Source organism: Jaculus jaculus, chromosome 4, assembly GCF_020740685.1.
Source record: "Jaculus jaculus isolate mJacJac1 chromosome 4, mJacJac1.mat.Y.cur, whole genome shotgun sequence".
NCBI lineage: Eukaryota > Metazoa > Chordata > Mammalia > Rodentia > Dipodidae > Jaculus > Jaculus jaculus.
The window spans coordinates 10,496,025-10,513,000 of record NC_059105.1 but is presented as its reverse complement, the minus strand read 5'-3'; positions in this window follow the sequence as shown (position 1 = coordinate 10,513,000).

The following is a 16,976-nucleotide window of genomic DNA, read 5'->3' as shown; positions in this document are numbered from 1 at the left end:
TGCACAAAGAAAAACTACTTTAATTTGCATCTTTATAATTACAGAGATTCATCAGCCTATTGGATCCCTTTCATGGTAAATTACTCAATCATTTTCTTCTATGCATCTTTCTATTCTTTTTCCATTCTGTTAATGGGTTCTTTGTCACAGAAACATCTCATAATATGTGTGGATGCTTTTATTTTATTCCAATTGTCATTTGTTTAAATTTTAACTTTGCCATGTAGAAATTTTTAAGTTTATATAATAACCTTTTAAGTAAGCTTACAGTTCTTTTTAAAGAAAAAAAAAACATTTCAATTGATTTATTTGAGAAAAAAAACTGAGTGAGAAAGAGGCAGATAGGAAGAAAGAGAATGGATGCACCAGAGCCTCCAGCCACTGCAAATGAACTCCATACACATGTGCCACCTTATGCATCTGGTTTACATGGGTCCTGGGGAATCAAACCAGGGTTCTTTACCTTTACAGGCAAGCCACTTAACAACAAAGCCATTTCTCTGGCCTCCCCTTTTTAAAAAAGAAACTTTATTTATTTATTTGAAAGAGAGAAAGAGGCAGATAGAAAGTTTATAGTTTTAAAAATATTTTTTTAATTTTATTTACAAGCAGAGAGAGAGACAGAGGGGGCAGAGAGAAAATGGGTGCAGTGGGGTCTCCAGTCACTCCAAATGAACTCAAAACACATATGCCATTTTGTGCATCTGGCTTTACATGGCATGGGGGAATCAAGCTCAGGTCATAGGCTTTACAGACAAGCACCTTAACCGCTGAGCCATCTCTCCAGCCCATGTTTGCAATGTTATGTTGGTCCACATTCATATCTATCCTCCATCACAAGTCTACACTTAAAGTAGTAAAGTATACTTAAAGTATGGCCAGGCACAGTGCCGTAAGCCTTAAATTCCAGCACTTGGGAGGCTGAGGTAGAAGGTTCGATGTGAACTTGAGCTCAAGACTACATTGTGAATTCCAGGTCAGCCTGGGCTAGAGCGAGACTCTACCTCAATAAAAAAGTAAATATGGTGATATATAACTTATATACCAATAAAGTCTCTAAGTAAAAAAAATAGCTTATTACTTTTGCAATAGAGAAAGTTCAAGTGCTCCAGTGGATTGGCCTCTAATGAAATCAGCAGCTAAAAATCATGGATGGACTTCAGGGACATGGGGGCTTGGAAACCTGGCCCCTTGGAGGTAGGCCACCAGAACCCACAGTAGGATGAGGACATGGCTCAGTGGGTAAGAGCCCTCGCTGAGCAAGCCTGAGGACCTGAGTTCAACCCCTATTAAAAATAGAAGGGGGGAAGGGAGGGAATTACCATGGGATATTTTTTTTATCATCATGGAAAATGCTAATAAAAATTTTAAAAAATAAAATAAAATAATTTTTTTTAAAAAAGATAATACAGTTTAAAGAAAATAAATAAATAAATAAATAAATAAATAAATAAATAAATAAATAAATAAAAGCAGCCTTCCTGTCCCAGCTCAGTGCTATCCAGCGCCACACAATGCCCAACCCAGACTATCGCGTGCACAGCAGCTCCTGGTGCACTCGCGGTGGGAGGCGGGGCGGGAGAACTGGAGGCTGGCGGATCAGCTCCTCTGGCATCGGCTGCCACAGCAGGACGCCTTATCCCAAAGGAGGCAGAAGCAGTGCACAGACACCGTGAGGCTGTTCTCTGACCACTGCACACTGTGGCAGATGCACGCCCATACACACACACACACACATACACATAAGTAAGTAAACGAGGACTGGAGAGATGACTTAGCAGTTAAGATGCTTGCCTGCAGAGCAAAAGGACCACAGTTTGATTCCGCAGGACCCACGTAAGCCAGATGCACAAGGGGGCACATGCATCTGGAGTTCGTTTGCAGTGGCTGGAGGCCCTGAGGCACCCATTATCACTCTCTCTATCTCTCTGTCTCTAATAAGTAAATAAAAATAAATCTTTAAAAAATAAGTAAATGAACGAATAAATGAATAAATCCCCTGGCATAGCCATGCACACCTCTTACCCCAGTCCTGCGAGCGGCACAGACATGATGGCAGGTTCACTGGTCAGCAAGTCCAACAAAAAAATCCAGGCTCAGTGAGGTCTTCTGTCTCAGGGAAATGAGGCAGAGACAAGACCGAGAGAGGAGGGCCAACATCACCTCTGGCCTCCACACACGTGTGCATCTGCACACATATGCATACAACACACATGTACACACACACCAAGGTTTACCTGAGCCAGTGGCCCAGTAAGATCAGGACTGAGGAGGATCCCCAACCTCCAACAACCTAGGGAGTAATGTAGGCTTAGCATTGTGCAAAGAAGGCAAACAATGGGCTGGAGGGATAGCTTAGTGGTCATGGCGTTTGCCTGCAAAGCCACAGGACCCAGGTTCAAGTCCCCAGGACCCACGTTAGCCAGATGTACAAGGTGGCACATGCACCTGGAGTTTGTTTGCAGTGGCTGGAGGCCCTGGTGTGCCCATTTTCTCTCTCCATCCCGCTTTCTCTCTGTCAAATAAATAAATAAATAAATTTTAAATATTAAAAAAAAGAAGGCAAACACGTAGCTGGGGTAGAAGCAGGAAGACCCGTGTAGCGTAATGAAGTGCTAGGGATTCAGGAAAGCCCCTGCGCCCCAGGCCCTAGGAGGTTCTTTTCGAATTTGGATCAAAGAATTGAACAAAAAAGAAAACTGGAGCAGGGTGTGGGGCGTGGTGGCACAAGCCTTTAATTCCAGCACTTGGGAGGCAGAGGTAAGAGGATCGCTGTGAGTTCAAGGCCACCCTAAGACTACATAGTGAGTTTCAGTACAGCCTGGACAAGAGCCAGACTCCACCTCGAAAAACTGAAAACATAAATAAATAAATAAAAGACTGAGAAGGATAACTATTAAATTATTATATTTATTGAGAGAAGTGCAGAGCCAAGGAAAGGCACCCACACGGCTAGAGACCCCATATGGACGGCCTGGAGAAAAGAACGGAAAGGAAGAGAAAAGCAAGTTCAAGGAGCTCCTGCCATTTGGGGGGCTGGCAGGGGTAAGGAGCCCATGTGGAGAGGAAGGGCTGGGGGCCTGCCATCTGGAAAACTCACCCACAGCTGGAAGTTCCCAAGTGGCCAGAGAGCCTGCCTTCTCCTTGCAAAGGTATTCATACCCTTGTAGTGGTGGTGGGCTATCTTGGGGCTCAGGTGAACCAGAGGGACAGCTGGCTGGTTAGACTAGGGGCTGTCTCAGTAACAGGCTAACCCTGACACCAAGTTCTAGGGGCTAAACTTGACCAACCACCATGTTTAAATCCTAGGAAAGACCTTCCTTTCAGGTTGGGTCCTGGTTGTTTATGGAAAAACAGGTCTAGGGAACTAGGCAAGAGATAAGTCAGATCATCTTTAATTTCTACAAGTGCAGACTTTCCTGCCTTGTTGTTACCTATACCTTCAGGGGTCCAGTCACTCTAATTGTACCCCCCCCACCCCCAATGGCACCACCCAAGGCTCATGCTGTGCTACTTTAAGAGACAGTTCTGTTTAAAAAGTTCTTTATAGCCAGGTGTGGTGGCGCATGCCTTTAATCCCAGCACTCGGGAGGCAGAGGTAGGAGGATTGCCATGAGTTCAAGGCCACCCTGAGATGACAGAGTTAACTCCAGGTCAGCCTGGACCAGAGTGAGACCCTACCTCGAAAAACCAAACATAAAAAAATAAATAAATAAATAAATAAAAAGTTCTTTACAGAACATGTCGAGTAGAAAACACACCAGCATTAACCTTACCGTACTTCAGCTTCAGGAAGTAGACCTCGGGTTCTGTTCCTGGTCATATTCGGTATCAGAATCCATACTGCCCACCTCCCAAGTCAGCCCATCTCCACTCTCTTCCGTTTTGGAACCCTCACAAGGGACCTAAACAGTAGTCACTTAGTATTTCCTGCAGACTCTTAAATCTTCACGTCTTATTTATTCATCTCTTTATTTTTATTTTATTGGTTTTGTGAGATAGGGTCTCGCTCTAGCCCAGGCTGACCTGGAATTCACTATGTAGTCTCGGGGTGGCCCAGAGCTCAGGATAATCCTCCCACCTCTGCCTACGAGGTGCTGGGATTAAAGGTCTGTGCCACCATGCCTGGCCATATCTTAAAATTTAGTACTGCAAGCTGGGTGTGGTGGTGGAAGATCACCATGAGTTCGAGGCCAGCCTGAGACGATTTGGTGAATTCCAGGTCAGCCTGGGCTAGAGCAAGACTCTACCTCAAAAATAAATAAAATAACACTGCAAACCTCCATCTTTGTATTAGCCAATGAGTTGCCTCTTCCTTGTCATTTTCACATAGGAGTGAACTCATGGTAAGCTATGTTAATGTGAAACCCCTCCCCACGCTTCAAAGCCAAGTTCACATCAGAACACCTAATGACTGACTTAGTTTCTCTAGCACCAGTTGGTGTCAACTCTCTTTTTCCAATGCATCAGATTAGACTTTGGGAGAAAGTGATTGTTACCATGAAAGATATTTCACAAGAAGGAAGATAACAAATTAAAGGTCAAATATTTCAGAAAGAGATGTATGCCGGGATCCAGTACTTGACTGCCTATGAAACTGGGTGGAAACCTGAGGCTCAGAAGTTGGCTGAGACTGGGTGTTGCAGCTCCCATTGATAAATGGAGACATTGCAGTGCTTTTGGGGACAGGACACCACTTTTCTGTCCCCGTCACTTACATACTTTAAGGACCAGCTCCCCTCCCACATCTAGTTCAAGACATTGATCAACCCGTAATTTAATAGTTCTTGGAAGTTTCTTCTGAATATCTTCTCTACCAGTTAAAACATTTTCTCTTGGCCAAAGGACTAAATCAATATATACTTCCTTAGGGCTACTTATTGCTATTTTTGTGATTCATCTAATGTGTCTGTGGTCAATACAAAAGTAAAGATATTCTCACTGAAATTATGGTTTGCATGTCTGTGTCTTCCTCTGTCACCAACACACACACACACACACACACAAAGAGAGAGAGAGAGAGAGAGAGAGAGAGAGAGAGAGAGAGAGAGAGAGAGGGAGAGAGAGTCATGACCTAATTGGATGACCTTACTGAATTCATACAAATGATTTTCCCAGTTCTAGGGGCCACCATCTAGTCACTTTCCATTCTTACAGGGAAAGGCATTCTAACCTCTCTCCCTCCCATGAAGATGACTCTGATTTGTTCAGCTCATGCCAGAGATCTGTGCCCAGCCTGGACAGTGAACTGTAGTCATCCCCAGCAGTCTTTGGATGGAGGGTGCTCCAGGAATCCACTTCTGGCAGTGAGCTGTGTGTGCGTTCCCTGAGTGGGACTTCCCAGACACCTTCCACTTTCTCTGAAGGAAGGATCAGACTCCACTGGTAAAACCTTTTCCCTGTCCATTTTCTGTGCAACTAGAATGTGCGGGCTGCCCGGAACAGCCACTTTATATAACCATAACACATGGAGGCAAAACAGTCCAGACGTCTGAGACAGCAGAGGTTCCGATGAATAGGATCTGAGACAGAGGACGGGTAGCTGTGCCCGCCCTGAGAGGGACACTCTGTAGTACTGTGAGGTTGCAGGGTCCATTGCTTACAACCCAAAGTAAGCCCCGCTGGCATCACCCTTGAAGGTGTAGAGTGGTAGGAAATATAAGTGCTTGGCTGGAGTAGAAGTCACTGTTGATTATTCCTACACACCACCTCATTCTTTACGTCCCGTTAGTGGCTGACCTTAATTGTCCTTCCAGCTTCCCTTCTGTTTCCATTTTCTATGCTACATAATTACTGTAAACGCCGTGGTTTAAAACACCACCAATTTTTTACTTCATGGTTGTCTGGGTACAGCTGAGCCCAATTCTCTGCTTAGAGTGTTGCAGACTGAGGCCAAGTGTGGTCTGGGCCACAGGTCCTCTTTCAGATTGACACGATTGTGGCACATTTGGTTCTTGTTAGTCACTGGCAAGGTTCCTTTCAACTGCCAAGGACAAGCACACTCCCTACTCCCTTCATCTTCAAGCTGGCACCAACAATCTGCATCAGATTCTCGATTGCCTCAAATCTCTGGCTTTCTTTACGTGACATCTATTTAAAGGGCTCATGTGCTTATAACAACAACATAACATGTGATCGTGGGCCACACCCACTGAGATAATCAGTCTATTTCAAGGTCAAGTGATTTGGATCTTAATTTTTTTTTTTTTTTTTTACTTATAAGGAGAGAGAGAGAGAAGGGGGGATCAGAGCCTCTTACTACTGCAAATGAACTCCAGATGCATGCATGCATCACCTTGTGCATCTGGCTTATGTGGGTACTGGGGAATCAAACCTAGGTCGTTAGGCTTTGCAGGCAAGCACCTTAACCACTAAGTCATCCCTCATGACCTAATTGTGGTTTCTAAAAGCCAGAATTCTTTTTAACTTTTGCTGCAGATACTAGATCAGTGGGTAGGTGATGTCCCACTCCAGGTTGAGGTGTACACAACTCTGATTTTTTTTAAGTAGTTTATTGAATTGCAATTATCATACCTCAGAATTTGCCTATTTAAGTTCATGCTGCATGAATAGATATCGTATTTATAAATAGTGCAAGCATCACCACAATTCAGTCTACTTAGTTCATCTCCAGAAGAAATCCTATCCCCATCACTCTGCTTCTCCTCTCCTAACCCCAGAAACTACTAACATCTTTCTGCCCCTACAGATTTGCCTTTTCTGGACATTTCATATGATTGAGATCCTGCAATATGTGAGGGTTTTTTCTGGCTTCTTTCATTTAGCATGTCTTTATATTATACATGAACCATTTTGATCTTTTTGTTGCTGAACACTATTCCACTGTATGCCTATATCATAGTTTGCTTATCCATTCTCTGCAGTTTTCTTCAACTTTCCCTCTGGGTGGCAGGGTAGACAGACAAGCTCCGTACATTGGCTTATGATTATCAAACTGCATTCAAGGCAGCTAAAAAGCAGCAGCCCCATCATGTTCTCTCTTTTAATCAGGATTGGGATATGTAGCCAGCCCAGTCCACAGGAAACTTGAGAAAGCAAGACATTTTGGCAGAAGTTGAGCAAGAAAAAGATAGGACTGGAAGTAGTCCTTGGGCTTTTACCCTCATGGGGATTGTAATGATCTTTTCACTATAAATGAATACCATGTGCTTATTTGCACAGATCATGGTACTTTGCTTTGAGTTAGAGTTATCATTAAGAGTTAAGTGGGGCTAGGGAAATGGCTTAGAGGTTAAGGCACTTGCCTGTAAAGCCAAAGGACCCAGGTTCCATTTCCCGGACCCACAGAAGCCGGGTGCACATGGTGGCTCATTCAACTGGAGTTTATTTGCAGTGACTGAAGGCCCTGGTGTGCCCATTCTCTCTATATATGTCTGCCTTTTTCTCTGTCTTTCAAATAAATAAAATTAAATAAAAAAGAGTTAAGGGGGTACGATATCTCTCCACTAAGTTACTTTGAGTGAATGCTTATGACTTATTTGGGGATATGATGATAGGATTATAGTTATTTCTAAGATTGCTATTTTTTTCTTTTAATAGTGATTTATTTTTAAGTTGACAAAATTGTACTTATTATGTAAAATGTGCTGTCTGGAAGTATGTATACGTTTTATGATATGGTTTGAATGTCTGTGTCCCTGGAAAATTCATACTGAAAGTTAATTCCCAATGTGATGAAAGTAAAAGAGAGGTCTTCAGGAGATGGATGAGTCATCAGAGCTTTGCCTCACATAGAAAGCTGCTGGCCCTTTCTGTTCCTGCTTCCATTTGGGGGGACACCATGACAAGGTTCCATCTGGGAAGCAGAGGGCAAGTCTGTATCTGACAGCAAATCTGCCACCATCTTGATCCTGATTTCTGAGATTCCAGAACTGTGAGAGATAGATTTCTATTCCTGACTCTGATATTTTGATACTGAAGCCAGAATGAATTCAGACATTGTGGAATGACTAAACCAAGATAATTTCATAGAGCTTTTCCAGGGACAAGGCATGTCTGGTGATTGAGACGGTGGCCATCTTTGTTACTGGTCTCTGTCTTTGTTACTGGTCTCCATCTCTGTTACTGGTCTCCTCTGTTCTGGGTATTTCCAGGTTCTTGGCACATTTGGTAAAGAACTGAAATACACACACACACAAAGTAAAGCAGTAAGAAACCTTTTAAATGGCAAAGCCACAGTGTACAGCTATCAGGGGTGGCCAGCCACCTGAGGGAAAGTTCTCAAGGGCCCTGGTTATTGCTGTTGTCCGGGCTTCTCTTTAAGGAGTCCATGAGAAAGGGGTTGGTTGCTGTGGGTGTAGTTGGGTAGTTCTCTATTTTGATTGACAGACTTGGTATATATTTTTTTTTTCTGGGCATGTTCTTTCCCATGCTGCAGCTGATTTTAATCATTTGTACCCTAGCTATACACAGACATAACATGGTAAATAAGGGTGTTCCCCTAAAAGTTCAGAAAAGGACACATTTTGCCTTCCTGCTCATGTACTCTGAACCCACAGGGTTTACCTGTGCTGTTCTGAGCTTGGATCTACCTTAAAACACAGACTAGGAGCTGCTCTCAAACAATGGTCATTAGGGGAGGAGAAACCTGGGTCATTGTCTGGAGGAGGGTGTAGTGTAGCTTCCTGCAGGTGGAGGTTCTAGGTTGCCAGTAAGTTGTTCAAGTCATTGTGAGGAAAGAAGTGGTGACTGCACAATCAAGCAGTGTCCCGGGTTGATAAACTTCTTTGCCATTCCTGTCGGCTTTTCTTGGCCTGAAGTCTCATGGCTCTCCAGGGCTACTGAAACTTACCTAGGCTTGATCATTGCTTGGCCTCTCCCCCAGCCCATTCCTGCCTGCTCCCTACCCCTTTCCAAGTGACCATAAATCCCCCAAAGTCTCAGCATTCATTACTCGTTCCTTGAGCACAGTTGTTGGGATTTTCACAGCAAATTCATTGATAGTGTACAACTTAGAAGTGAATTTTTATATTGAGTTCATTAACATGATCTAGTCCATCACTTATTGAGGTCTTTGGTGCATTTTAGTTAAGTGTTTACATTTCTCAGGAGTGGTCTTGCATGTGTTTTGTTTATTTTTTCCTAGGTAGCTTGTATATTTTCCTGCACTTATGTGTATGCACACATTTCAAAATAGGTTTTCTAAGTATTTGTTGCAAGTTTGTGGTATTGTTTACCAGTTTTTGATACTGATGATGCGTATTGTCTTACATGTAGGAAAGAAAGCAAGTTTCATACCCTGACCACCAAACAAAATAATTAAGCCTCGCTCTGATTGGATCAACCTGGATCATATGCCCATTACTAAATGAATCTTCAAAGCCCAAAAAGGCCACATGTTCATTGCCTGGACCAAACTTACAAGGTGCATTAATAGATCCAAATTCCATGACTAGAAAACCCAAGGTCTGATGAGGAAGGGTGGGTGGAGGATTTTTTCGCAGTGAGACCCTCCAGGTAGCTACTCCAGAGAGCACTTAAGGTGCAGTCAGGTCACATGAAACCAGCTCCAACCAAGGAGCTTGATGATCAGCAAGAGCAACATGGTGGAAATCTCAAAAGCACTTCAAAATATCACCAAGGTTATAACATCCTGGACATTTGACTGGGTGCAGAAAAGGATTTCTCTTATCCCTAAGTCACTAAACATTGCATTTCTGAATTAGGAACACATTATAATGTGATCATTGCTTAATAGATATTTAGATTGTATTTTATCTTACTTTCTTTTTTATCTTGAGTTTAAGACTTTATTGTAACAGCAGAAAGACAGAGCTAGAGATAGATCACAGATAGATAGATAAATAGATAATATATAGAAATAGAAGACAGATAGAGATAGATGATAGATAATAGATATACATAGATAGAAGATAGATAGAGATAGATGATAGATAGATAGATAACAGAGAGAGGTGGGGGAAGAGGTAGAGATAGAGAGGGAAAGAAGACAGAGTGAGAAGAGGGTACATACACCAGGGACAGAGCAAGAGAGCCCAAGAGCATGAGAGAGGAGAGAAAGAGGAAGACAAAGAGGGAAAGAGGAGAGAGTGGGGTGCATGCACCAGGGAGAAGGAAAGCCAGAGAGCCCTTATTTCATTTGCATGGACAAACACATGCCACAGTGTACGTGTGTGGAGGTCAGTGGACAATGGCCAGGTGTTGGTCCTTCTACGTTGTTTGAGACAGGGTCTTTCTGTTGTTTGCCTCTATGAGGTTCCGGATTCCTTAGATTCCACCTCCTATGGCTATAGGTATGGTGGGATTTCAGACACGTGTGCTACTTGCATCTGGTTTTACATGGGTTCTGAGGACCCAAACACCAGTCATCAGGCTTAGGTAGAAAGAACTTTTAACCACTGAGTCATCTCCCCAGTCCTGGACATTCCTTTCTATATCTATCCATATCCCCAGCATCCAACCACATTTTATAGATGAGGATGTTATCTCAGAATAATGATATGGATTCATATTACAAGTTGATCATGTAACTACTCAGATGCTATGACTGAAAATTAAATATCTAGTGATATGAAAGCACAATTGGGTGGATTTGGTCTTACTGTACTAAAACAAATGCTGTCACAATGAGCTGTTTGAAGGACAGAAATGCTTCCAGCATATAGTACCATCTGCCTCAGTTGATGACCTGGTCTCATGTTTCATGAGCATTCTCTTCCACTGCCGCATTCATGACTTTTGTGTGCATCCTTCCAATGGTCCCGGGAATTGGGAAAGCCAAGAAACAACACCCCACTGTTACAACTGTCCCAGGGCACCTTGTCACAGCTGCTCTGCAAGGTGTTCTTGGCTTTGTGCATTTGTTCCTGTGTCAGCCCATTTGTTATTTAAGAGCCAGACACTGAGGAGTATTTTTAGCCACCTGATCATGTCTCTTCCTTTATCTGTAAAAGCCAGCTTGGTGGCCAATTACAGAACCCATTAGCTGGCCAGCTGTCGTGCTAGACCCGCCCGCTCCTGTCATCAGACACATTTTCCTTCTTTTCCATCAGTTTTAGAGGACTGTCCTCTCCCGAAACACCAGGAGTCTTGCCAAATGGTATATACCTGGGATAAATCACTTACTCACAGTCGTTGTTAATCTCACTAAAGTCAATTACAGTGAAGGGCGTCTTGTGTGTTGAGGTGAACATATTCAGACTAGTCAGGGGCAGGATGTTATGATGTTGGACATGAAGTGGGTGTCCCTCCACAGGGCCCCCGTTCTGCAGGGCCAGCTCCCCAGCCAAACCATATGCAGAAGTGGGGTTGTGAGGAGGGTGGGAATTCTGCACTCACCAGTGGATTCACCCACCAGTGGACTGAGCGTCTGAATACCGAGAGCTAGCTGACTGGCTGGCGGGGGAGTGGGAGCTGGATGCAGAAGTAGGTCACAGGAAGCCTGCTGTGTCTTTGAAGGCAGTGACTCACCTTGGCCCCTTCCTGGTATTCTATGTGCTGGCTGGGTGCCCTGTGTCTTCCTCCTCTATGATGTCCTTTCTCCAGGATGTTTCTGCTGTGCCCTAGGCCTAGAAGCAAGGGGGCTAATGGCCCATGAACTGAAACTCCTGCATCTGTGACCCCACGTGAATCTTCCTTTAAAATTGTTCAGATCCAAGCCACTTAGACAAAAGTGGGTTGCCATCCATATAGGAGTGCTACAAATCAACTACATGATTAATTGTGTTGAAATAGTCTCTGTGACTGGCACTCAATGTTGCTAGGCTTTAAATGAGGACTAAAGATGAGAGAATTTTTTAAGCTATTTAAGCTTCAGGATGGAGGCACATATCTGTGATCCCTGCTCTCTAGTGGCTAACAAAGGACAACTGTGGGATTCATGGCCACTCCACACTACACAAGACCATCTTCAAAAAGACAAAAAGGTATTTAAGTGGTACCTGAGACACACTCTGGATTTTCAGTGATCACTGGTTTTGCTTTCATGTTTTTAAAATCAATATATGTAGCTGAGTGGTTATGCTGGAAAACTTTTTACAAATTAATATTTAGTAAAGTTCTATCAGAGGCTGGAAAGGTGGCTCAGAGGTTAAGGCACTTACCTGAAAAACCTAATGACCTGGATTTAATTCCCCAACATCCACATAGGATTCAATTCCCCAGTAGCCACATAAAGCCATATGCAAAAAGTGACACATGCATCTGGAGTTCATTTGCAGTGGCCAGAGGCTCTGGTGCAGCCATTCTGTCTGTCTCTCTTCTACCTCTCTCTGCTCACAAATAAAAAATATTTTTAAAAATTTTAACAGAATTCCAAGTCCCATTTCATAATCAAATTACTAATTAGAAAAATATTTGGTCCATTAGTCACAAAACATAATTTAGCATCTTAATTTCATCTTGCTATAGTCTGTTGATGGCCATCATCTATTGAGTTTCTATTATGTGCTAGGTATGCATCCAAGAGCCACAGGACACACACAGATAAATGTCATCTCTAATCACAGCAATTGACAAGTTATAAGAAAAATATCACCCTATTTGATAGATGAGAAAACTGAAATTTGGAAAGGTTAAATTGTATGATATAAAATATAATTTCAATCCATTATTAGCTATTATCAACACACTCGTGGCCTTGCTATTAAATAACAATCATCCACTTTAGGGCAAAAATCACTTTTGCTCCAGTAAGCTGCTATTTGAAGGTCCCACTTAGCCTCAGCCTCCTTATTTCCCATCTATGAAATTATTGCAAGGGTTAAGGGCATGTCTTGGAATGCTAAACTACTTTGTCCATGAAGTGAGGTAAGTAGCCCAAACTGGTTCATTCTGAGAGGATGTGAAGTTGGTAGGTCTGGCCTCATGTCCTCCTCAGCTAGTTGGAATCTCTTCAGGATGTGTGGCTGTCTCAGCTCTCTTAATGTTCCTGCTTTGGTCTGGTAACACATTCTCCCAGTGTTGTTTAAATATTGTTTCAGGGTATTTAACTTAGAGGTAGGGTTTACCTAGCATGTGTGAGGCCCTAGAGTAAATTCCCAGTACACCAAGAAAAGAAAGAAGAAGAAGAAGAGACACATAATGCAAACCTAAATTTCTACTAGAGAAGATTAAAAAAAAAATCCAGAACTCAATTCAAGACTAAGTTATTCATCACCAACTAAGTGAAACTCATTGCAATGAGTTAAGTCTAGAAAGCTGAAAAATAATCAGTATAGTCCGTTGGAGTAAACAGATACGGTAATGGTTATAACAGCCTCCCTGTGATCTAACACAGCAGGGAGATAGGGAAGTGGGCTGTTGATTGCACCTGCGAGGTAGGAGAACACATGGCAGAGGAGGAAAGGCTGGAGAGAACCACCAGTAGTGGGCGAGTCGGGCCAGTTGAGGTCAGGGAAGGACATGTCTAGAAGAAGGCAAAGGCATAGCACAGATACCAGTGTGGCAGAAGCCAGGAAGTGACAGGAGAGCTATGTCAAAATGAAGAGAAAGTGAGGATAAGATGGTCTGATCAGGACCAGGCCAGAAGGCAATAGAAATTCCTTAGTTCACCAAGCATGCTCAGTGGCTGATGCTAGGACTTTAGTAGCTCAAAATAAGTTCCAACTTTCAGTCAAGTTGGGCATTGACAGGAGTCACAGGAGATCCATCCTCTTGCATGGTGTGTGTGTGTGTGTGTGTGTGTGTGTGTGTGTGTGTGAGAGAGAGAGAGAGAGAGAGAGAGAGAGAGAATGTGTGCACTAGAGCCTCTAGCCACTGCAAACAAACTCCAGATGCATGTGCCACCATGTGCATCTGACTTACGTGAGACCTGAAGAATCAAACCTGGGTCCCTAGGCTTCACAGGCATGTGCCTTAACCACCAAGCCATTTCTCCAGCCCAATTTTGCATTAATTACTGCTTATATTTTTCCTGGCCATCTTCATTCCTCCCGCATGAAGCCAGTGGTTAAAAAAAAAATCTTAGGAATAAAATGTGGCCATCCTGGACATAGAAAAAAGATGATTCAAGGTCTCCACCTACACACATGCCTGAACCATGAAAGATGCATTAGTCAGCAGGTTGACCAAACTCAGAAGTTAATTGTGATGGTTAATTTCATGTACCAACTTGACTAAGCCACCAGGTCCCCAGATACTTGGCAAAATATTATTTCCTTATTCTGGATGTTTCTGTGTGGGTGTTTTGTGGATGAGATTAACAATTAAATTAATAGGCTGAATAAACAGATGACCCTTTATAAGGTGGCTGGGCCTCACCTGCTCAGTTAAAGGACTGACGATAAAAAAGTGATTGACATTTCTCAAAGTGTAAGGAAGATCTCTCTCTCTCTCTGTCTGACCACCCTGAAAATGGTATATCTTAAGTTTTAAAAAATATTTTATTTATTTTAGGGAAAGAATGGGCATGCCAGGGCCTCTAGCCATTATAAATGAACTCCAGATGCATGCACCATCTTGTGCATCTGGCTTACATGGATACTGGAGAATCGACCCTGGGTCTTTAGGCTTCACAGCAAGTGCCTTAACTGCTAAGCAATCTTTCCAGCCTGAAACTTGTACATCTTTAAACCTGATTCTTTTCCTCTCTAAAACATGGACTTTCCTGGGTTCCGTCTCCATCAGTCCTCACATTGGGCTTGCAATGCTGCCTTTCCTGAGTTCCAGCATTTCGGACGCGCGCTGGCTGAATGCCATCGGCTCTCCACCGTGTCCAGCCTACACACCCATCCTACTGGTCTTGGAACTTGTCCGCCTCCAAAATTGAAAGGGCCATTTTCTTTTAATAATAAGTCTTCTAAATACAGCCTGTTCGTTCTGTGTCTCTGACTAACACACTCCTCTAGGTATTTGAAGTAGGAAGAGGTTGGACGCAAGGATTAGGCACTCATTATGCATGGAAGGATGAGGGGGAAATAAATTATGAAATCCACCCCTAGCATTTGGATAATCAGGAAGAAAGGAGAGCGAGGATCCTGTGCTGAGTCATTAGAAGTGGGGGGTGATTCACAGCCAGATGGCCTGGAGCTGCTGGCCAAGACCTCAGCCCTTCACGTTTCAGAGTCTCACACACGGCTGGCTGTAAATGCACGGGAGCATGCTCTTCTCCCACCTTCTAACCTTGCACCAGTGTCAAACCAGCATGTCTCATGGGAGAAATCTAAACTGGAATTCTGTCAGGAAGAGTGAGTTTGGGAAATGAAGTTGTAGCCCTCCAATACCTGCCATAGAAGAGAAATAGTGAAAGGATCCTAAGAAGGCTGGGGAGGGCGCTCAGTTGGTAAGAGCACTTGCTGTACCCTGGGTTCAGTCCCCAGCGCCCACATAAAAATCCAGATGTGGGGGCTGGAGAAATGGCTTAGCGGTTAAGGAGCTTGCCTGCAAAGCCAAAGGACCCAGGTTTGACTCCCCAGGATCCACATAAGCCAGATGCACAAGAGGGAACACACATCTGGAGTTCATTTGCAGTGGCTGCAGACCCTGGTGTGCCTATTCTCTCACTCTACCTGCCTATTTCTGTATCTCTCTCTCTCTCTCAAATAAATAAATAAAAATAAAAATATTAAAAAAAAAACAAATGTAGTTGTGCATGCCTGTAACTCCAGTCCTAAAGAGGGTGGAAACAGGAGGATCACTGGGGCTTACTGGTCAGTCAGTCAAGCTGGAAAATGGCACAAAATCTAGGTTCAGTGACAGACCCTGCCTCAAGGAAACAAGATAGAAGAGTAATACAGGATGCCCCTGAAGGCATGTATGAGGGACTTGGGCTTCAACACACACACATGCACAAACATATCCTACAACACACACACTGCACACACCAAACACACACACACCCATATATATACATGTATGTATCAAAGAAGAAAATTCCATTCATCTGTAGGACAAGTTCAATGTCATGTCCATTTTCCTCCTGCTCTACAGCAGCACACAGCTGTCTCTGCAATGATGCTAGCAGGTAAGGGGCAAAAGTACTGTGTTAAGTTTCTTTTGTGTCATTGTGACAAAAAAAAAAAAAAAAACATACCTGATAGAATAGCATAGAAAGGGGACATTTTATTTAATTGGCTCCCCATTTCAGAGTAGTTCAGCCCATTAAAGCAGGGAAGATGTGGCCAGGCTACCCCCTGTGTGGAGGAGGAACAGAAGGCAGCAGCTGTTCTGTCATGGAGGACTAGGATACAAAGAACACCAGAACTAAGGGCCCAGGTATACCCTTCAAAGGTCTCCCCTAGTGACCTATTTCTGCCACTCAGGTCCCACCTGTGAAATTTCCACAACCTCCCCAAACAGTGCCACCAGCCAAGGAACATATTCATGTTCAAACCATGAGACTGTGGGGACATTATAGATTCAAACCATCAACAGACACTTTCTTTGGAAAGTCCACGAGACTCCATCAGCTTTCTGGTTTTTAGACCTTTGTACTGGGTCATATTTATGTTTTATAGGCCAGTGACATTTGAACAGATTAAGCTTTGCTATTTCTCTGACAGTAACCACCAAGGGGAAGAGATAGTCAAGTGGGGGAAAAGGACTGACTGAGACAAGCTCATGAGTCTTATGAATTAGTTGCTCATGAACTTGCCAGCATTTTATCTGGTCTTTAACCAATCCAGATAGTCATTACTACATGTACACAGATGGTACTTACCACAGTTAATAAACTCAGTCATGACTACAATGTGGACTTACAAGGCTCCATAAGTACTTATTAACTAAGTAAAATAGTGGTATTTTAATGGGGCATAATGTCAACACTAAAACACATTGTAAAAGCTGTAAGCATTTAAGAAATAAAATGTGAGGTAGCATATGCAGTTCAGAAATTAAAGCCTGTTTGAGTTTCCTGTTGGCCTTCTAGTCCCATCCAGCAGATCATAATGACCACTGCTTTGCTGTTCACTGACCACAATATCAGCAATATAATTTGATTTTTTTTGCCCTTCAGACAGAACTTTGTGTCTCACTAACATAGTGGCTTCAACCAC